Source organism: Equus asinus, chromosome 2 (assembly GCF_041296235.1).
Source record: "Equus asinus isolate D_3611 breed Donkey chromosome 2, EquAss-T2T_v2, whole genome shotgun sequence".
Lineage (NCBI taxonomy): Eukaryota > Metazoa > Chordata > Mammalia > Perissodactyla > Equidae > Equus > Equus asinus.
In genome coordinates, this window is record NC_091791.1 from 154,161,636 (window position 1) to 154,185,345 (window position 23,710).

Here is a 23,710-nt window from a genome sequence, read left to right on the forward strand (position 1 = left end):
AGTTCTAAAGCGACGCCCTCCACCCAGGCCCGAGAGTTACCGTGCGGGGCGTGGCCGGCCTCACCCGGAGTCCTTCACATCCCGCCGGGGGCGGGTTATTCTGTTCGGTTCGCACACCGTGTGTCCGCTCCAGCTGAAGAGCCTGCGCGCGCACCGGACGTCCACGTCACCGCGCACGCGCTCCTACCCGCTCGGAGCCCGCCGCGCAAGCGCAAAAGAAGGCGAGAGCAGCACCTCCCTCGCCCCTCCCCCAACAACAGGAGGCCAAACGGCCCCGGAGCAGCGACAAGACCCTTGGGACCCGCCCCTGGAGCTGAAGCCGCTGTCTTTCCGGGTCCCAGCAACCGAGAAAAGCCTACTGAAGCTTCCAGAATCAAGAAAGGTACGGCAGGAGGAAGGCACCCCAATTCCCTCAGCCTCGCACACGAAGCCTTCGTGAAAACTGTGAACCCTGTGCCCGCGGGCTTTCTCCACTGTGCCCGCCACCGGTTCCCCTGGGCTCCTCGCCGGCCCCGCCCCGGCCGCGCCCAGCCCCACCCCCATGGGGCTCCGCAGCCCCCGCGGCTTCGCAAGCCCGTCAAATGAGCCCGAGATCTTCCTCCCAATGTGCTGAGAGCTTACGGAGCGCCTGAACGTCGGGAAACCTGGAAGAAAACCTCGAGAGACGGGTGGTCGAGTTTGCAACCTCCACGACCGAAGAACACTAGGAAAGTAGGAAGGAGACCGAAAACCTCACTGCTGAGTGGGAAGGGAAGAAGAGCTGCCACTAACTGGCCTAATATAAAGATGAAAGGTGGCCTGATAAAACAGTAAAACGTGGAAGTAAGAATTCTGCACGATAGAGTATGATCTGAGCTTTAATTCCTTGATCCTGTTTTCGGTTTTTGTTCAAGATTTTTAAACTAGGAGATGCAAAGAAAAAATTACCGAATCTCTATTCTGTGTCAGGCAGTTGCTGAACTAAGTTAACGGACAGTATTTCTCCCAACCAAACATCAAAAATTATCTTTCTTCTTGCCAGCTGCTCTTTCTTTTGTGCTGCTAATACTCCGGTAAAAAAGGAGGGTTGTTTAAAGTGAGGGGAAAAGAGGCAAAAACAGAAGTAGGTAGCAAAAGAGCAGAAGTTGTGGTCCATGTTTCCAAACAGTTTTCTTTCACTCTTTTTAGAAGAATTAGCAAGTACTGAGAACCTACTACATGCTAGGTGACTTACTACAAAACACTGTGGAGGAGGTTGACAGAAAGGAGCCAGGAGGAGGCGGCTTGTCCAACAGGACTGATCTGAGATGGACTCCAGGCATATTAGGAAGGGTCTTCTTTCTCCTCATCTGCTCTTCCTGAGAGGATATGCCACATCATGGGGAGAAACTCTGCTGGAATTAACATGGACTGGAAAATGTGTAGGCTCAAGTTTACAGACTTGTGAAGTTGCTCTGAAACCCCCTTTCAGGCACTGACAACGAGAGCATTATGAGTGTAACAAATGAATAATACCCAAGATCCTAGGCAAAACTGAAAAGTAACAATTTCTTTGACACCTTCCTCCTCTAACCCCAAAAACCTCTTTCTTGCAAGCTGCCTTGTCAGAATCTCCCACCTCGTCCAAGAATGCCTTCCTCTCAAGGGTCTAAGGTTTCCTTACACAAAATTTCCATTTTCTGAGGCAGAAATAAAAGTTGTGTTGATTTACCATTAAAGCATCTGATCCTAAGGTGTAAATGACTGATGACTGCTTAACAACCATGCCTAGTGGTAGTAGTCTGCATCCCAAAAGAGACAAGTTAACACAAATGATACCTCTAATCGGAGAATCTGTGATGACACGGTGGGAGGGAGAGTGGAGATTTTCTTTTGCTACTCTTTCCATACACCAGGCAAACATATTGTGAAATGCCAGATACTTTAAAAAACATCACCAAATTTTCAAAATTCAGCACTGAATCTCCTGGTAGGAGAGGTAAACTACTGGTGGTTTTTCAAAGTGGGGTCTGCATAACCTATAAAGGTCTAGAGATGTACTATCAACAATCTGAGAACTTATAAATGATTTTATAGATAATCGAAAATAATACTGCCACACTATTTCAGTGGCCTAGTTTTAGTTTATTATCAAGCTAGTACCAAGTAACCACTTTTTTAATTTGGTTTTTCAAGTAACCTTTCAAATGGTTACATTCAACTTTTATTGCAACGTTTCTCAAATTGGGGTCCTTGGTTGTATTCTTTGGATATATAAGAACTTCTTCCTTTAAAAGGCATCCTTATATAACCCAAGTTTTTAAAATGCCAAGCTAACTGTCAGAGTTCATAGTTCTGAGTTTCACCTTGCTAGTGGAATTCTTTCATTTCACTTATCATAGCTCACCTTGTTTGTCCAGCCTAACACAAAAATCTTTCCCTTGGTTAAACTTTCAAAGAGATTTTACAAAATATTAGGGGGGTGGGGTCAGAGAATGCATGCAATATAAACAATCTGGCCTAAAAAGTAAACAGTTTTGATACAAGATTGCTCTATAAACACATAAGCCCTATCCCATTTACATGCACATTTTTCCTATTCAACAAATATTTGAGTACCTTGTATATATGCTGAGCATAGGAGAAAGACTGGTATCTCATGCACTGTTCAGATGTCTACACTAGAACTCCAAAGAGTTGGCACAACTTAACAGAATCCACCAACAAGACAGACTATATTCCTTATCCAATCTATTCAGATGCCATCTTCTCAGTTCTGATTTCTACTGAAGACATACCTCTCTCAAATGACTAAAAGAGAAAATGACTTCACTCTTCAGATGAGACTATCACCACCCCCCAAAACCCCTGGGTTGTGGTCTTGTTTACAATATCTTAATACAGTAAAGGCCATTATAAGAGCTACATACAGACTGGGTTACAAAGAGGCTTGTTTTTAACAAGAAGTCTTTCACTGGCCATAAAAACTTGTGTACTAGGTAGAGGGGGGGGAAAGAATCATACTAGCTTATCTACAACTCCATCCTTGCCTACCATTTAGTACTGCAACTAAAACCAATTCATGTCAAGGGGCAAAGTATGAATGGCTCCAATATCTGGAACTTGGACTAAAGAATTAAAAGTTCCAAGAGGCATACCCTCAAGGAGCTAATAATTTAACCCAATGAAGAGATTTAAAAATTTCTTAATCAGCATAGTAATGTGATTAAAAGTATGTTTTAGAAAATGTCTGTTAAGAGAAGGATGGAAAAGAAGATAGAAATGTCATGAAATGTTATCAATGTTCATTAAGAAACACCATTCCCTCTTCTTGCCCAGTATCTCAAGCCTGCAGATGTTCCTTACATTCTGCCTATGAAGATCTTCCCAGATGTCTCAAAGCTAACTCCTTTTCACCCTTCATGCCTAAGCTTAAACATCACTTCTTCAGGAAACTTTACTTAATGCCCAAGATCAGATAAGGTCTCCTTGTTATATGCTCTCACAGTACCCTGTATTTCTTTACAGCTCCTACCACAACTGTAACTGTTTTTAAAACTATGTATTGATGAATGTCTTGCCCACTAGACTGTTAGCTCCACTCTATTCCACTGCCTAACACAATGCCTGGAATACAGCACACACAAAATATTTGTTGAATAAATGAATATGAAACCATTGGTCCCAGTTCTCCAGCCAAGTCCAAATATCAAATATTGATTTAATGTCTAACAATTTGGGATTTGGAAAACAGAGTCATAATACATTTAACTATACTCATGTAATATGAACAAACAAGCATCCTGCTTTGGCCAACATTTTCCAAAGGGGTATGGTTGTAAATAGAAAAAAACTAGTACCATTGATTCTTATCCTAAATTATTTCTCTTTAAAAGAATGGCTAAATATTACTGCCAGGGCTGATGCTTGAAAAGATAACAATATTTTTCTAGGAAAGTCTAATTACTTACTGACTGCCTTTTGCCTGAATGACTTTTAATGGAATATTACCTAGAAAATTAACAAAGACAAACAGATTCTTTGCGTTGGAAGAAATGTTATGATTCTATAATTTACCATCTGGTAATAAAAGCAACAAGTTGTAACAGAGAGTGCCATCTGCATATACTCATCTACAAGAAAAAATTAGTAAATATCTTCAAGATGACAAGATACTTAGTAACAGTGAATTTGTTTTACTAAGATCTACAGGGAAAATGTCAGAAATCAGAAAATAAATGAAGTTCAGGAAGTTAGTTTCAGAAAGATTACAAAATACAAAAGAATAGGTCTAAAAGAAACAAAAAATAAAAGTTTTCAAATTACTACTAAGCCCTTAGAAGAAACATCTTATTTAGTAAGGAGAGTGTAAAAGGAAGAACAGGAAGAAGTTTACTTAACTAAGCCTAGAGCTGCACAGAGATTTAAAACACATGCGAACATATAAAAACAGAAACTAGAACTACTGGCCAAAGAAGAGGACTGAGAGACAGCAAGTAAACTGCAAGGCTGGAATCAGGCAAAAATCAAGAAGCCTCTGACTGAAAAATTGTCTGCAAATGCATATGAAAGAAGCCATGCTTAGTTTACATGAAGGGCACCAGTGCCTCATGGAAAGGAGCTATGGTGGTCAACATAGCAGTTCCTAGACTACCAGGACATCACAGACGAGGAAACTTTCCCCAAAAAAGATTTAGATAACCATCACAAGGAGAGCAAATTTTTATCTTACGAAGTATACCACCTACTATTCCCATTCTTTCTTAAAATAATGAATTTTTTTTTAAGATTTTTTTTTTCCTTTTTCTCCCCAAAGCCCCCCCAGTACATAGTTGTATATTTTTCGTTGTGGGTCCTTCTAGTTGTGGCATGTGGGACGCTGCCTCAGCATGGTTTGATGAGCAGTGCCATGTCCGCGCCCAGGATTTGAACCAACGAAACATGGCTGCCTGCAGTGGAGCGCGCGAACTGAACCACTCGGCCATGAGGCCAGCCCCAAAATAATGAATATTTTAAGACCAAAAATCTAGGGAGAATATATCTCATAATGAATAATAGTCTTTTATTTCAAATACATTTAGATAGATGAAAATTTTACTGTATTGTCCTTATTTAATGGTATACCATTGAAAACTTTGCAGCAGGTATTTATAAATATCTGCTAGCCATATAGCAAGCTCCCTGAATAGCTAAGAATTGGTCTTCTGAGAAAAAATAACATACGACAGGCCTGGGATAGGGTGTAAGTCACCTTGCCAAAAAGTCAAGAGTCAGCCTCTCCTTATCAGTAACAACAGAGGAAAAGAGGATATTAGCCAGGAGACACCCCAATCCAGACTAAAGGATGGCCACATGATTAGCAAGCTACTTTGAGTATGTGTGTTTGGTTGTGGGGCAGGACGGGGAGGGGTGGCGTAGTGGGGTACTGAAAACAGGACGATAGCTTTTGCACTGTGGCAAGATCCTAGGACATTGGTAGAGTGACCTAAGAACAATGTAGTAAAACCAAGAACCAAGGTCAGACTTAATAAACCCCCCAATCACTGCATACTTAAGAAAAACTGTGGGACACATGGTGGCTCATGATGGCAAAGGAAGAGTTAAGTCAAGCTGCAATTAGTTTAAGCTGGGTTTCAGGCATATCAGACATAAGAGGAAAAACAGGAAAAAAAAAACTTCTTTAATCTGAAAAGTAAACCTAATGGGATTTTAAATATGACTTAAAAATAAACACTGTAAAAGAATTTTATAAGCTTTACCTTTCCTAAAAATGTTAGCTGTGATCCAACCACTGGAGGGCAGGGAACACCTGTTCAAGGAGAGAAAAAAGCTGTATTGAAATAGAGAATATAAAGATTATTCAAGCAACTTGAATGCAGTGCATTATCCAAATTACCTATATAGAGATTATAAATTGTAGAGATTATACAGGGCCAATACTTTTCATCCCAGGATTAGTTCCACCCAACATTCTCTGGGTTACCTAAGCACAAGGAAAATAAATAGGGATACAATCAGTTAAATAAATATTTGTTGAGCACCAACTATGTGCTAGGCACTGAACCAACAATAAAGGAATGAATAAAAATAAGTCCCCTCAAGGCTGGCCCTGTGGCCGAGTGGTTAAGTTCATGCACTCTGCTTAGGCAGCCCAGGATTTCACTGGTTCAGATACTGGGCGTGGACATGGCACTGCTCATCAGGCCATGCTGAGGTGGCGTCCCACATAGCAGAGCCAGCAGGACCTACAACTAGAATATACAACTATGTACTGGGGGGCTTTGGGGAGAAGAAGAAGAAAAGAAAAGAAAAAAAGATTGGCAACAGATGTTAGCTCAGGTGCCGATCTTTAAAAAATAAATAAATAAATAAGTCCCCTCATGAAGCTCAAGTTCTAGATGAAGAGACAGGATAATTACATTGTGAAACTGTTGTTGGCTGTTTGGAAAAAGCCTTCTAGCAACGCTGTAAGAACTCACATAGCCTAGGGAATCTAGTAAGGTTACAAAAGGAGGACTTTTGAGTTGGTCTTGAAGGAGAAAATTGAGTGAGAAAAGGAGAATACTGCAAGCAGCAGCTATATTCAGTAAACAAAGAACTACAATAAGTTATCCAGAAATTGGAGATAAGGCTGCCTTTGTAAGAGTAAAACACTGATGTAAAGATCAATACAACAAGATTAGTACCATGTAGACATAACCTACCCTTTGAAACGGGACTGGACACTTGGAAATATATATCCAATCTACAACTCCATGATGCTCATGATACGTATACATTCACTCATTCAAACATCTACATCCTTGCTCTGTACTGTAAAATATTTATCAGAGATACAGAAAAGAAAAGTTATGGAAGCACAGTGGAAGGAGGAACTATCATTAAAGTATCAAGTAAGGCTTAGTGTTAAATAAAGGATGTCTAGAAGTTGACAAAGCAAAGGAGGAGGGGCATTCTAAGCAGAGAGAACAGCTTGTGCAAAGGCCCATGATATAAAAGAACAGAGAATTTCATTAATTCTTTGAGTCAAACATTTATTGAGCATTCACCACACATAGATCTTGGAACACAAAGACAAGACATGATTCTTACCCTCAAGAGCTTGCAGTCAATTATCAGACAACTAATTATCACATAACCAATAATCAATAATGACAGCAAAAAATGAAGAATGCTATTATTATGGCTCTCTGTCCAGGGTGCAATGGAAGCACAAACAAAGGGCAGCTAAATCAGACTGAGGAGGTCAGAAAAGAATTCCCAGAAAAACTAAAGAATGAGTAAAAATTAGCAAGGCATGAAAGAGCAGGGGCAGGGTGGGTACAGAAGAAAAGCATTTCAGACAGAAAGCAGCCAGCCTCTGTAAAGACAGAGGAACAAGAGAGGGAACACAGTCAGGAAGCACCAGTACTATAATGTGGCTACCATTAAAAATGCCCATGACCTGTGCAGGAACGTACCCATTGGACTAGAAAAGGCAAAGGAAGCCATATTATATATAGTATCTAGCAAGCAAGAGTTTGAGAATTCATCTTGTAGAAAAAGAGGAGCCATTAAAGGGATTATAAGAAGATATATGGTATACTCAGAGACACATGTTTTAAGAAAATTACTTCTGGCCACTGGTTAAGATGGTGTGGAGATGACAAGACTAGGAACCAATCAGACTTCTCTCTGTATCCACCTACATAGTTGCTCACATCAGAAACCCAAGTCATTCTTGACAGCTTCGTCTTCCTCACCTGTCCCCTATGTCCAGTCAATCACCAAATTTTCCTGTTCATTTTACATCCCTGACCTTCCTGACCATGATATGCTCTCAAAGTACCAAATACCTGTCCTTACTAGAACTTACCACAGGTCTAATTTTTATATTTATCTATATAATTCTTTCATTGTCTTATCTCTCCCCACTCATCCCACCACCCCTACAAACTATAAGTTAGGAATTATATCCTTTTTAACCTCTACGTTGTACCCTCAGTTCCTATTATAGTACCTAGTACTTAGAAGCACTCAATTTAGGCCGGCCCGGTGGTGCAGTGGTTAAGTGCACATGTTCTGCTGAGGCGGCCCGGGGTTTGCCGGTTCAGATCCCAGGTGCAGACATGCTGTGGTAGGCGTCCCACATATAAAGCTGGTCTGATGGAAGATGGGCACAGATGTTAGCTCAGGACCAGTCTTCCTCAGTGAAAAGAGGAGGATTGGCAGCAGATATTAGCTCAGGGCTAATCTTCCTCAAAAAAAAAAAAAAAAAATATATATATATATATATAAAGAAGCACTTAATTTAAAACATTTCTTTTTTTTTAAGGAAGGTTAGTCCTGAGCTAACATCTGCTGCCAATCCTCCTCTTTTTTTTTTTTCTGAGGAAGACTGGCCCTAAGCTAACATCTGTGCCCATCTTCCTCTACTTTATATGTGGGAGGCCTACTACAGCATAGCTTTGCCAAGTGGTGCTACGTCTGCACCTGGGATCCGAACCGGTGAACCCCGTGCTGCCAAAGCAGAAAGTGCACACTTAACCACTGCGCCATCAGACCAGCCCCTTAAAACATTTTAAATCCATACATTTCATTCCACCTCCACTGCTGCCATACTCGTCCTAAACACCAACAGCTCTGATCTGGACTATTGCAATCAACATTTTTTTTTTTTTGCAAGACTCTTAACTTGATCTATGAGCATGCATTCTAGCTCCTCTCTAATCCATTTTCCACAAAGCATCAAGTGACCCTTTCTAAACATAAATCAGTTAATGCCATCTCTGCCATTTATAACCTTCCATTAGCATTTCATTTCATTCAGAATAAAATTCAAACTCTTAATATGGCCTACAGATCTCTGCATTCATATCATTCTCCTCATAACTTACCATACTCCAGGCACAATGACCTATTTCTCAAATGCTCCAAACCGTTTCCTACATCAGGGCCTTTGCACCACCTTTTCTTTTAGCCCGAAATGCTTACAGTCTCCAAAATCTTCACCTAGTTAATATCTATTCATTCTTCAGCTCTAAATGTCACCTCCTCAGCAGTGCTATCCCTACTCCCTAGTCTAAATTCTCTCTCATAGTATCCTATTCTGTTACTTCATAACACTTACAAATATGTATAATTATTTATTTACGATCATTTAATGTGTATCTCCTCCACAAATAATAAAGCTAACATTTACTGAGCATTTTAACATATTAACTCATTTAATCCTAATAACCAATGAAGCAGCAACTACTATTATCCTCATTTCACAGACGAAACTGAGGTATAGAGAGGTTAGTTAATTTGCCCTAGGTCATAAAGCAATAAGAAGTCAAAGTCTGAACCCAAAGTTCATGCTTTTAATCACTATGCTATAGCGTAAGCTTGGAGAAAACAGAGTAACTATGTCTGCTTTGTATATCACTATATGCTTAAGCCTGGTGCTAGATATAAAGCAGGCACTCACATATTTGCAGAATAAATGAATTAGTAAATAACTAAGAGGCAAATGATTAGATTTAGAGGCATAAGTGAGAGGGATAAGAATAAAATGGGTTAGGGGCGATGATGGCATCGATTTTGGACATGCTGAATTAAAGGCAGCTCAGGAACATCTTGGGTCACAACTTCTTAATTAGAAGACCACAGGGGCTAGTCCCTGGCCAAGTGGTTAAGTTCACGCACTCCGCTTCGGCAGCCCAGGGTTGCACAGGTTCAGATCCTGGGCACGGACGTGGCACCGCTCATCAAGCCATGCTGAGGCGGCGTCCCACATGCCACAACTAGAAAGACCCACAACTAAAAATATGCAACTATGTACCAAGGGGCTTTGGGGAGAAAAAGGAAAAATAAAATCTTTAAAGAAAAAAAAGACCACAGATATCTAAGGAGTCCATGAAGCGGCTCTAGGAGGCTCAGGAACACCCTAAAACAATATGCAAAATCTGGTGTACCTGTGTCCTTTTATACACAGAGAGCGAGATATCTTTAATTAGATTTTTAAAGGGGTATGTAATCCCCCAAGTATTTAGGAACCACTGATCTAAGTGGAAATGTCTAATAAGCATTTGGAAATAAAAATGTGAACTTTAGCTAAATACAAAGATTTAGGAAGTAATTGAAACCAGGGATTTGAAAAAGTTTGCCCAAAATGTATAGAGAGTGAAAGATCTCAGAGGGCTATGTTCACAATCCTGGAAAATAGATATTTAGAAGATAAGTGGTAAAAGAAGAATCTAGGAAGGAAAAGAGAAGATGTAGTCACAGAGATAAGAGAAAAATAGGTGAGAGGAGCATCATAGAAGCAAAGGAGGGGAGAATGTCTCAAAGAATAAGGTATCAGTCAGCAGGGACAAATAACCAAGAAAACAGGGATTGAAGAACAGAAAAATGTATTCCAGGAACTACACATGGTTTCATAAGTTTGAAATACAAAGTGGAGTAGTGCAACAGGACGCCCAGGTGGCCAAGAAGTAAATGGATACCAGGGTATAGTACTCAGGAGAGAGAATCATATTGAAGATATAGATTGGGAAGTCATCTACGTATTTGGAAGAATTAACACGAATGAAATTTTTCAGGGAGTATATGTAGAGGTAGGGCTCTAATCTTGAAGCCATAAATGATTTAGGGGAAGGATATCCTACAAAACTCCTAAAATTGTAGGCAGAAGTTTGTGTAATGTACATATGTGTAATTTTCTAGGGAGAATTCATAAGTTTTTTCAGATTTTCAAAGGGATCTATGACCCCCAAAAAAGGTTAAGAGCCACAGGAGCTGAATGAGAAACAAAGGCCTAGCTAGAGAGTGACTCTGGAGAACATCAACACGGAAAAGGAACCTGCAGTTTATCAAACGGGATTAACAAATCTAAAGAACAAATGTGTATAAGAAAGAGGGGCCATCTGCATGGAACTCAGAGAATAAAAAAATTAAAATAAATTTGGTATCATATATGCTATGTAAGTATTTCTCAGACTTTTGTGACTGTGATTCACAATGAAAAATACATTGCTAACCAATGTACACACACAGGTTATTGAAGTAATTTTCCAGTAACCTAGAATGACAACAATACGACACTGATGCTCTAAAATGTTTATCTCTAAAAACAGAGGGGAAGAGACTGGAATTTATAAAGAGTAGGTTATTTAAGGCCCTGGGCTTTTGTTTCTGCTTTTTAGTTGTTTTGCAATGTCTGATATTTAGATAGTTCTCTTTAACTTAATTTTTTTCACTTATTATATATACAAAAAACCTTTTAAACTAATTTTTTCTTTCAAGAACCAAAATTAAAATGTCCCCTGGCTTCCCTATCTTACTAGTTTTATTTACACCATGTCTCACTGCTGGAAGAAGGGGAAACGAGATGGGAGGGTAGGCAGGTAAGATTCAGCAAGAACAGAAGAAACAGCAAGGCCCCAAAGAGTAATGGATCTTCTGAGAGTAGGATTTCTGAAGTGTAGGCCCTAATAATGTGCAATTTAAGGGATTAAAGCTTGAGAGAGAAGGACAACAGCAGATAGACCAAAGCAGCCCCATAAAGTGTTTAAAAACAAAGATTCTGGAGTCACAGTAAATCCCAACTCTACCATTCCCTGATTGTGTAACTTGGGTAAATTACTTAATTTCTTTGTGCCTCAGTTTCCTCATCTTTAAAATGGAAATAATATAACAGTTCCTACTTCCTGGAGCTGTTAAGAGCATTGAATGAGATATAAATAAATGTAAAGCACAGAGAACAGTGCATGTGCCACACAGAATACCACATGTATAATCATTTGATAACTGTTAGCCATGCTTAATTCTTAACAAATCACTTATAACTTTAAAAATAAAATATCAGTCATTTAGTATATTGCTTTTAAAGCAACTACATAAAATAAACTTTTAAAAAGATCAGTCTCAGGGGGCCAGCCCCACAGCCTAGTGGTTAAGTATGGTGTGCTGCACTTCAGCGGCCTTGGTTTGGTTCCCAGGCACAGACCTACACCACTTGTCGGCAGCCACACTGTAGTGGTGACCCACATACAAAATAGAGGAAGACTGGCACAGATGTTAGCTCAGGGTGAATCTTCCTCAGGGAAAAAAAAAAGATCAGTCTCAAAAAAGGAGATTTTGCACCTTCTTAGAAAACTTAGAGCAACAGATTTGAAAGTTAAGATTCTTCAAAAATCACCGCTCTAAGTTAATCTACAAAGCAGGAATTGTGTCTTTGACTTCTATCATATGATGTACATGTATTTAATCAAATATTTTTCTACAATAACCAAGACAATTAGTACTTTACTTTTAAATTTTTTTATTTTGCTTAGGAAGATTCCCCCAAAGCTAACATCATTGCCAATCTTCCTCTTTTTGCTGAGGAAGATTTGCCCTGAGCTAACACCTGTTGCTAACGTTCATCTAGTTTATATACGAGCCGCTGTCACAGCATGGCCATTGATAGATGAGTGGTATTGGTCTATACCCGAGAACCGAACCCGGGTCACCAAAGTGGACTGCACCAAACTTAACCACTAGGCCACAAGGGCTGGCCTCAATTAGTAGTTTATAATAAACTGTCTCAGAAGCCTAAATTTAAGTCTTTTATACTCATTCTGAATACTAAGGTTGTTTTCCCCTATTCTCCTACATTCTCTCACTTAATTTAAAATGTCTTTTAAGGAAATCAAGAATTTTCTTTAATCACCATAAAGTGTTCTGAAAATAGAAAATTCCATATACATGCTAAGTTTATTACCCAAAAAAGCAATAAAATATCAAAAATCACTTTCATTTACACTGCTAAATTCATAAAAACAAACACATTTGTATTGATTCTTATCTTTTTAAGAAGGTATTAGTGATTTGTTTGTTTCATTTAATCCACCTCTAAGAGTTAAGCTATAACAGCCCTTTTGTCAAAAATTCATTTTTAAACATTAACAATAACGAATGAACAATCACAACAACATACACATACACAACAGGAAGGAACAAAGGATTATGTGGTTTTCACTCAACTCTATAAAGGATTTCGTACCATATCTATAATAAGAGCAGACCTAGCTTTCCTGAATCATCTCTAGGAATAAACTCCACCTACTTCCAATTTCATAGCACTCTATCAGAGCTTCCCACAACCTCATAATTTGTTGGGACTTGTGGAAACATCAAGTTACAAAAACAAAAACTTTGCTATTATTTCCTATCCTATGCAAAATCAGCCAAGATTAAAATTTCAAATCAAAGTAAGAGCAGTATATTCCATTTTTTAAAAACTATTCTAAATTTACTATTTATTAAGTCAAAAGTCTTAATAAACACATTTCTTACAGGGAAACAAAGTTCATATCGCTATTTTTTTCACATAAAAGACATAAGCTTAGAAACTCAGAAGTCTAAGAGCTCTTCAGGCAGTACACAAAAAACAAAATTGTACAAGTCTTTCCTTAAATAAATAAGTAAAAACCAAACTACATAAACTTTCAATCTGTCTCTTTCTCTCTTTTTTTTACTTTTTCTCTTCTTCCAAGATGATATCGATCCTGACATAAACCAGTCTAAATAGTATGATTTAAGGGTTGTCAAAATGTCATCCAGAATGATTTCCCTCACAGATCTACATCCATCAAGCATGATCTTCCTCCCATTAGACTTACTCTTTTCGGTTAAGAGAGAAGTTTGCAAACTATTACAGCCCACAGGCCAGCTAGGGCCCTCTGCTTGTTTCTGTACAGCCCATCAGCTAAGAATGGTTTTTACATTTTTAAATGGTTGAAAAACAAATCAAAAGAGGAATGTTTCATGATATGAAAGTTGTATACAATTCAATTTTAAGTGTTCATAAATAAAGCTTTATTAAAACACTCCCACACATTTGTTTACATATTGTCTATGGCTGCTTTTACAATGGCAGACTTCAGTATTTACAAGGGATCATATATGGCATTCTAACAGTTTTGCAGTGCTGCTCAGAAGCACTACAAATTACAGTGATGTAGTTATAACTTAACAGCTTCTCAAGCACTACACTTACTGCCATATATTGTATTTTTTATTACCAATGCATACCTTTCATGTCAAAACAAGAAAAGGAGATAAAACTGGGCTTCAACTATCATACTGTTAAAATACACTGGAGTGTAATCTTGTTATCAAATTAGATGGCAAAGCGTTATGTTTATTATGCAATGATACTACAGCTGTGCGAAAGAGTACAATATACATCAACATTACCAGACTAAGCATTCATCACAGTATTTCCAACTCACAGGAAAACAGTCAGAAAAATCAGAAAATTTAAACAGACGATCTCAACACAGCTGAATTTCTTCACAAAAAATCAGGATGCAACCAAAGTAAGCTTCTGAATGACTCATTTGTTAGCCGGACAAGGAAAGCCTTTTCTCAATAGTGAGTTAATTAAATCATGTTTGACTGTGGGAGCCAAAGAAATACATCTAAGGAAAATAAATTTATTTAAGATTATAAGCCTTTCAGCAAGAATAGTAGCTCAAAGAGTTGAAGACATTGGCAGCAATATCAATAAAACAATTACACAATATCACGGCAAATAATTTTGAGTGTTTTCCTTGGCTCTTGATGAGTAGGCAGGTGTTACCAATACTTCTCAGTTATTGTTGTTTATTTGAGGAGTCAATACAAGTTGGAAGTGACTAAATAATTAGACTGTTATGAATAATCTGCATGGAACAACAATAGGCAAGAATATTTTCAAAGAAGCTGGGAAAAGACTAATTCAGTGCAACCTGATGTGGAATCTGCTAAGATGTGTTATAACTGATGGTGGTAAAAATACATGTGGGCAGAAAAAGGCTTAATTGGACGAATTTACAAAGCTTGTGAAAATTTAGGAAGTTTAAAAGCTACAGCTATTCATTGCATTATTCATCAGAAGATACTCTGCAGAAAATATCTGAATCTATCATGTCTTATTTAACCAGTAGTGTCAATAGTTAACTTCGCTCTCATGGACTTCACCATCTTGACTCCATGAATTTTTGTCAGAAATAGAGGGTGAATATCCTGATTTGCCCTACCACTAAGAAGTTAGCAGACTTAGCAGTGGTAAAGCCTTACTGCAATTTTTTCAAGCTGAATTTTTCTATATGAGAAGAACCACACTCAGTCACTATCAGTGAACATTAAATAGCTTTGGAAATTAGCTTTTCCTTCAAACTTGGTAATGTTTCTCAATGAATCCAACCAAAATCAAAAGGCAAAACAGTGATTATATGCAAAACTTATACTGCAACAAAGTCATTTCAATGAAAACTAACATGGTTTGAATCACAGGTAATGTCAAGCTGCATACCTATCCCATGCTGTCAAGAGTTAAAACAATACGCAGATGTCCATTCCCAGAGATATCACTTCATGCCTGTCAGAATGGCTAGCATCAAAAAGACAAGAGATAAATGCTGGCAAGGATGTGGAGAAAAGGGAATCCTTGTGCACTACTGGTGGGAACGTAAATTGGTACAGCCACTATGGAAACAGTATGGAGGTTCCTCAAAACATTAAAAACAGAACTACCACACGATCCAGCAATTCCACTTCTGGGTATATATCCGAAGGAAATGAAATCACTACGTCAAAGAGACATGTGCACCCCTACATTCACTGCAGCATTATTCACAATAGCCAAGACATGGAAACAACCTAAGCGTCCATCCACAGATGAAAGGATAAAGAAAATGTGTGTATATATATGCAATGCAATGCTATTCAGACATTAAAAAAGGAGAAAATCCTGCCATTTGTGACAACACGGATGGACCTTAAGGCCATTATGCTGAGGGAAATAAGTCAGACAGAAAAGACAAATACTGTATGATCTCACTTATATGTGGAATCTATTTTTTTAAAAAAACCAAAAAGCCTCATACAAAAAGAGATGAGACTTGTGGTTACCAGAGGCAGGGAGTGGGAGAACTGGATGAAGGTGGTCAAAAGGCACAAACTTCCAGTTATGAGATGAATAAGTACTGGAGATGTAATGTACAACATGATGACTACAGTTAACACACATCTGGAAGTTGCTAAGAGAGTAATTCCTAAAAATTCTTATCACGAGGGAAAAAAACACTTTTTTTCTTTTTTTTTTTTTGTATCTATATGAGATGATGGATGTTAACTAAACTGATTGCGGTAATCACTTCACCATATATGTAAGTCAAGTCATTATCCTTTACACCTTAAACTTATACAGTGCTGTATGTCAACTATAGCTCAATAAAACTGAAAGAAAAAAAAGATGTTCATTGCTATATAAGTGTGTAGTAGATATATTTTCCAACTTCAAACTACAGTTCCAGCAATGTTTTTCAGACCTCCATACAAATGGAAGAGTAGTACCCTATTTCAAAATCTATTTACTTGTGCAATGGAGGACTTTCCATGTAGCCTTAAATTGGAAGTGATTAGTCTCCAATTAATATTTAAAGGCAAGTATAGGTGAAAAACCTAAAAATTCTATAAATGCCTTCCAAGCAATGAACACACTCAATTAGAAACATATGCTTGTGGACTTATATCAGTATTTGGCAGTAACTGTCTGTGTAAAAGACATTTTCAAAGATGAAATACACAAAACCTCAAACAGATCAACAACAACACATGAACATTTGCAATCAATTTTTTTGACGCTAAGGAATACTAACTTTGAACCTCAATTAAACATAATGTTATCTTCTCAAAAAAGAAATCCATTTTTCTCATCAGTAGAAATGTATTACCAAAAAAAGGTACTCAATTATTATGTTTTGAATTTAATTAATAAATAATCTGTGGAAATTTGTTTTTTCTCATTAGAAAAGTACCTGCATAATACTCCGTTTTGCCTCTTGGCCCACAAAGCCTAAAATATGTACTATCTGACCCTCTACAGAAAAACTTTGCCAACCCCTGGATTAAAGCATTATTTCTAACCAATTAGCTATACAACCTTGGACATTAATTAATTTCTCTAGGTCTCTGTTTCTACATTTATAAAATGAGGGGGACTCGAAAAAATCTCTGTGGTACCTTCCAACTCTAATATTCCAATAATAATAATAATAATACCTCTTACATTCACTTTATATGATAATATTTTGAATGGGAGCTCAGGCCAGTTTATAAAGTATGAAAAAATGTCCTATTAGAAAGTATGAAGAAATACTTTATTAATATCACAGAAGATCAACAAATGGTGCTGGGATAACAGGATATACATATGTAAAAGAATGAAGTTGGACCCCTACCTCACACCATATGTAAAAATTAATTCAAAACAGATCAATGATCTAAATGTAAGTGCTAAAATTAATAAAACTTTTAGAAGAAAACACTAGGGAAAATCTTCACAACACTGAATTTTGGCAATCACACCAAAAGCACAGGCAACAAAAGAAAAAAATAGATAAACTGGACTCCATGAAAATTAAAAACTTTTGTACATCAAAGGACTCTACTAAGATAGTGAAAAGATAACCCACAGAATGGGAGATGATATTTTCAAATCATATATCTGATAGTGGATTAACATCTGGAATATATAAAGAACTCTTACAGCTCAACAACAAAAAACCAAAGAAGCCAATTAAAAACTGGGGAAAGGACTTTAGACATTTCATCAAAGAAAATATACAAATGGCCAATAAAAGCATATGGAAAGATGCTCAAAGTCATTAGTGATTAGGGAAATGCAAACCAAAATCACAATGAGATGCCACTTCACTCACACTAAGATGACTATAATCAAAAAGACAGATAACAACAAGTGTTGCCAAGGATGTGCAGAAATTGAAACTCTCATATTCTCTTAGTGGGAATGTAAAATGGTACAAGTGATTTGGAAAACAATTTGGCAGTTCCTTAAAAGGTTAAACAGAGTTATCATATGACCCGGTAACTCCACTACTAGATATATACACAAGAAAAATGAAAACATATGCTCATATATCAAAAAGAATGTATATGAATGTTCATACCAGCATATTCAGAGTAGCTAAAAAGGAGAAACAACCCACATGTCCATCAACTAAAGAATGGATAAACAAAAGATGGTATCTCCATACAATGGAACATTATTCAGCCACAAAAAGGAATAAAGTACGCATACATGCTACAACACGCGTGAACCTTGAAAACATTGTAAGTGAAAAAAATCAGTCACAAAGGACCTCATATTATATGAATCAATAGAGATACAAAGTAGCTTAATGGGTTCCTAGGGCTGGGGAGATCCCAGGGAAAGAAGGAGTAACTGCCAATGGGTATAACATTTCTTTTTGGGGTAATGAAAATGTCCTAAAATTGATTGTGGTGATGGGTGCACAAGTGTGAATATACTAAAAACTACTGAACTGTCTTCTTTAAATGGGTGAATTTTATGGTTGATATATGAATTATCTCTCAAAACGTTTTTTTTAATCATTGAGGAGTCTTACAAATAAATGTTGAAAAACAGAGCACTAATGTCATAAAATTAAGATTCAAATGATATGCAATCTTATCTCAATTACAAGAAAAAAATACATCACTTTTCTGGACTAAACTTTACTCATTTGTAAATTCTCATAGTGATTTTAAGGTCAGTGAGAACTTCGAGACAATTAAACAATGAACACCAAACTGTACCTAAACTCCTTAGCTCAGCATAAAAAGGCCTCAATCCTTTGATTTGGCTTTCTTTCTCACTATTGCTCTATGCTAGACTAAATTAGCCCCACGCTTTTTCTACCTAAACCTTCTGTATTTACAATTGCCACTGCTTTAGCATCTTCTCCCTGCCTTCATAGTCCATAAATTCATGAACATCATTCTCTCTAATCTCCTCCTACTGAAATCCTCCTCATTCTTAAAAGTCTACTGCTTTCATGGATCCTGTCTTGATGCCCTTGCTGAGTAAACATTGGCCTTCTTCTTCTAAATGCCACAGGATTTTGTTTATAATTCTCTTTCAGTGCACAGCAATCTAGTTCTCACCATGCTGGACAGATTGGTTAACACACTCACAGTTGCCCCTCAAGGTAAAACCCTACCAACAGCCCCTTGCATATTAAGGAGCTGTGTGATAGCCTCTAACTTCATGTTATCTCCTAATCTCCATGTACGTGCCATGGGCCCTTAAATCTAGCTAATTAGACAGGGGGATGCATCTGACCAAAGTTCACCAGTCCTACAGACTGGCCACCAGCCTATGAGGAAAGAGCTTGCTAAAGAGCTTAGCCCAACAGGAATGACAGACAGATTCTCACTCTCAGACGTATAAATGCACTCTCTCACTCTCTCTCAACCGAATGCAAAGTGGTAGGAGAGGCTCTTGGAAAGCAAAATCAGAAACTAAAACACTGTCAAAGAAGAAGCCAAAAGATAGTACAGACCATACATGAGATGAAACCATATGTAAGAAAAAGCATATACAAAGAAGAGGGTGAAATCAGGGGTTGGATGAGACAGGAATGGTATAACCAAAGACCAAAAAAATACAATAAGAAACCTCAGTGCAGGGGGAGTAACCTTTCACACTGAAAAGGTTATAACAAAACAGTCTCTACAGCTTCAGAGGATACTTCCAGCTCCCTAACTACATCTCAAATCTTCCTAAACCTGGATCCTGGATTACTGTGGGATTCCAGGCTCCTTTTTGCAAGGTGGACCTGTGAAATGAACATTCAGTTCTTAAAGAAATACAAATTGAGTACTTTTGTTTTGTAATTCTTGTCTACTGATGAGAACAATGTGGAAATTTGCTTATGAGTATCTACAATAATTCCCTATTTTGCCTCTTGGTCCACAGAGCCTAAAATATTTGCTGTCTGGCCCTCTACAGAAAAAGTTTGCCAATGCCTGGGTTAAAGCATCATCATTGGCTATACAACCTTGGACATCAATTAACTTCTCTAGGGCTTTGTTTCCACATTTATAAAATGAAGGAGATTGTAGGTCTTTCCAGGATTTCTTTTTGGAGAGAATTAGCTTTTACCTAACAAGGGACTGCAACTCTGCTGAGGATATCAATTTCTCACCCAGAATATGACCTTTGTTGCCCTTGCTATTAACTTTATAAATAGCCTCTACCACTTCTATGAGATCAAGTCACATACTATCTGGTGGGACTTTAAACCAGTTTCAGTACCAAAATAACTTGTGTCCAAGTTCAGACAATTGAGCCCAATCAATAACCTCCAACATACAAAGGCAATAATATCCCCACTATGATCTACCTTCCTTATCTGAATGTCCTCAGCCCTGCTTTCTTCCATACTGTCACTGCCCAAATCTTTTCCATATTATGCCCAAGAGAATAATCACTCTCTTGTTACCAAACCCCAGGCATCCTCAATCTTTTTGAACAATGCTCCTTCTACTTGTTTACTTTGACTTAAATCTGGCTCTCCCCTAAAGATTTTCTCACATTTCTCTCTATTGCAATCCATACCCCTCCCCCCACCCAGAGCCAGAAGTGATTAGCATTCAGCTGCCTCTACTGCAGCTTCCAGATCATGATCATCCTCCTCCATGGCCTCACCTTCAAGATGATCCCTTAGCTGTACCTCCTCGTTCACTGAAGACATAGGAGCCTAGTCCAGAGCTGTCTTCTGTTCATAATCTCCTATCACAATGCTGGGAGATTTCAGTGTCCATGAAGATAACCCATCCAATTACCGTACACTAGAATTCATAGACCTCTGTAGTTCTAAAGATTTTTAGCTCAGTTCTATTTTAGGCACCTATTCTTCAATTCTTTACTCTGGATCCTGTCAGCATTTGAAACTGCTCCTCCTTGATTACTCTATTAGCTCACAAAAATCTTACTCTGACCATCATTACTCTATGACTTCAGAGAAACCTCCTATCCCTCAAATCCTGATTCCCCTCAACCCAGATCCTATGGTTGGATATCTAAATCTCTTAGCAGTAACTTCAAATCTGCACCCCTTTCTCTGAACCTAACCACAAAACCACAGCTCCAGGTCAATACTGTTTCTGGGAACTGAGCTACCCTAGAGAAAAACCACAGTGGATACACTGATAGCACTATAATGTCTCCAACCTTAGTCCTTTAAAATAAATTTGATAAATTCTCTCTTCCATCCTCCTTAACAACTCTTTGAATCACTTTCTCAATGCAAGCTCCTCAGTCCTGTCCTACCCAGGCCATTCACTCTCAACCAATAACCCTGCTTCTGATCTTACAGAGATACATAAGTTATCAGGCATGCACTCCCTCCACCCCCATACCCCTCCCTATAACCTTATCCATATTCATACCTCTCCTTACCTATTTTTATTTCTGTTCTAAAAATGAGGTGTCCATCCTTCTGTTCAAAGCCAGCCCATCCACCTGTACCCCTGACCCATACCATGACTCCCATTCCCTTCCTATTTCCTTCAACGCCTTGCTCTATCAACCACACCATATCTTGAATCTTCAACCTCTCCTTCCCTATTAGCACCTTTCCCCTCAGCACATAGACAAGCGTCAGGTTTTATGCTGAAAAGAAAGCCCTTCCTGGCTCCCATCCAGTCTCTTCTTCCTTTTCTCAGAAAGCCTTCTCAAAGAGAAGTTATTCTCTTTTTGCTCTCTTTCCCTCCTTCCCTCTTCCCCACTTCCTCTCCCCTTTTTCCTTCCCCCAACTCTCCTTCTCTTCCTTCTCCCCCCTCACTTCTCTCCTCTATTTCCCCTCTCACTCCCTCCCACTTTCCTCTCTATCCTCTTCTTCCCTTCCTCCTTTATCAGACCTGCCATTTACTCTTCTACCAACTCTAAGGGGGATTCCACCCTTACCCACCTACTGAAACTGCTCTTAAGGTCACCATGACTTCTTTTTTTTTTTAATTAATTTTTTTTTTTTTTGAGGAAGATTAGCCCTGACCTAACATCTGCTGCCAATCCTCCCCTTTCTGCCCAGGAAGACTGGCCCTGAGCTAACATCCGTGCCCATCTTCCTCCACTCTATATGTGGGACGCCCATAACTTCTTAATCACCAAACCAAATGAACATTTTTCCTGTCTTTATTTTTCTATACCAAAGTACTCTATTTGACACTGTTATTGTCTCCTTAAAATTTTCTACTCATTAGCATATTGGCCAGCACATAGTAGAAACTCAAATATATTTGAATAAATGAATAAGGGTATAAACGAAACAATATCATGCATTTCTCTATCTGGAGAATGAGTAAGAGTCAATATCCCATGAAATGCTCATGGTAATTAACTACAATATCAAAGGCCAAATTAGACTAAGCAGCAGTATCAGTAAAGAACAATCGGTTCAATTACATGATTTTCTCCAGTCATCCTCAGCACCCAGAAATCATAAACAGAAACCCAGGACTTGGGCCAGCCAGTGGTGTAGTGGTTAAGTTCACGCGCTCCACTTTGGCAGCCTAGGGTTCGCAGGTTCGGATCCCGGGCATGGACCTAGACACTGCTCATCAAGCCATGCTGTGGCAGCATCCCACATACAAAACAGAGGAAGATTTTCACAGATGTTAGCTCAGGGCCAATCTTCCTCACAAAAAAAGAAAGAAAGAAAGAAAGAAACCCAGGACTGATGATAAGGGCAAAGTAATAGAAATGCTAAAGGAATCTAGAGTGCTAAGAAAAGCACAATGCAAACCTTTTTTTTTTTTAATTAAATACCATGCAAGAGACTCCCTACATAGGATAAAAACTATACTGATGTGTCATGAGGACACATATAAAGTGGGAAAGAGCTAAGCATAAATCAGTCTGAAGCACCAAATACTTAAGAGTGCGTAAATAAACTTTAAGTTCAGTTTTTCAAAAGTTATAAGAAGTGAATTAGCAGAAGACACACATGAGAATGTAGAATTCCTGCCATCGCATGCCAAATTTAAACCACTGAAAATTCACTTAAGCTTGTTTCTTAGCAGATTTCTTCCCACATATTTTCCCTTAATTATTCCCACCGTCAAAGTTTTAAATGATTTCAGGTGCTAATGTCAGCAGTGGTACTTACTAAAACACCCTCCTGACTTGTAAAGAAACCTTTCCAGATACAAGATAAAGACTCAGAGACCTAAGACTCCCAAACATTATGGTTCTGAAATACTAGAAACCTCTGCACCTTCTTGCTGATTGGAGCATTGTGATTTAGTAAGTTTTATATACTGTACACAAAGCAAATGGCTTTCTCAAACACTTGACTACTAACAAGAGGCTATAGGTTTGTATAGCATTTTAAGTTTCTAAAGCACTTTAAAATATACCTGTTTCATTTTTAACTTATGTCAAGCCTATGAAATAGAGAAGGCAAGAATATTCTTTTACAGTGAGAAAACTAAAGCCTAAATTGTTCATTGATTATAAATCACATATTCAAAAAGTGGCGATCAGACACAATCAGCTCCAAATTTTCTCTCTCCTACTCCTACATCCTCAACCACTTACCTCCTTTATTTCCCATTCCTAAAATTCATCCTGCCCAGACTCTTAAGCCTAGAACCCCCAACTTCCTGCAGAACCTTCAATTAACTCCTTTGTCCCACCCACGATATCCCCCTTTCCTCTAACTACATCTCCTCTTTCTAGAAATATGCTCATCTCTTCTCTTCCTAAGAACCCATTTCCTCAACCCTACTTATCCCACAAGCTGTGACCCACTCTCTTTCCATCCTTTCCCTCCTAAAAACTCTTAGAAGTCTACAACCGTAGGCACTTGTACTGCACTTTAATCTCTGCACTAAAATGTTCCTTACTAAATGGTGCCAATGAATTCCTAGTGGCCAAACCCAATAACCACTG

The 23,710-nt window shown here is 38.3% G+C and overlaps 1 protein-coding gene across 26 annotated transcripts in view; it reads right to left on the bottom strand.

The window, feature by feature from the left end:
• The window catches only part of MGA (MAX dimerization protein MGA), a 155,903-nt gene that overhangs the window by 96,628 nt on the left and 35,565 nt on the right, over window positions 1-23,710 (bottom strand). For 21 of the 26 annotated variants that reach the window (XR_011499962.1, XR_011499959.1, XR_011499963.1 and 18 more), the window contains exon 1: window positions 41-1,710. The exons of 2 other annotated variants lie outside the window; for them this stretch is intronic. The gene's annotated coding sequence lies outside the window, so the exon portion shown is untranslated. Of the gene's footprint in view, window positions 1-40; window positions 1,711-5,717; window positions 5,768-23,710 lie in introns of those variants that run through there. 3 more of the 26 variants (XM_014857329.3, XM_044765097.2, XM_070503288.1) reach the window with 2 other exon arrangements.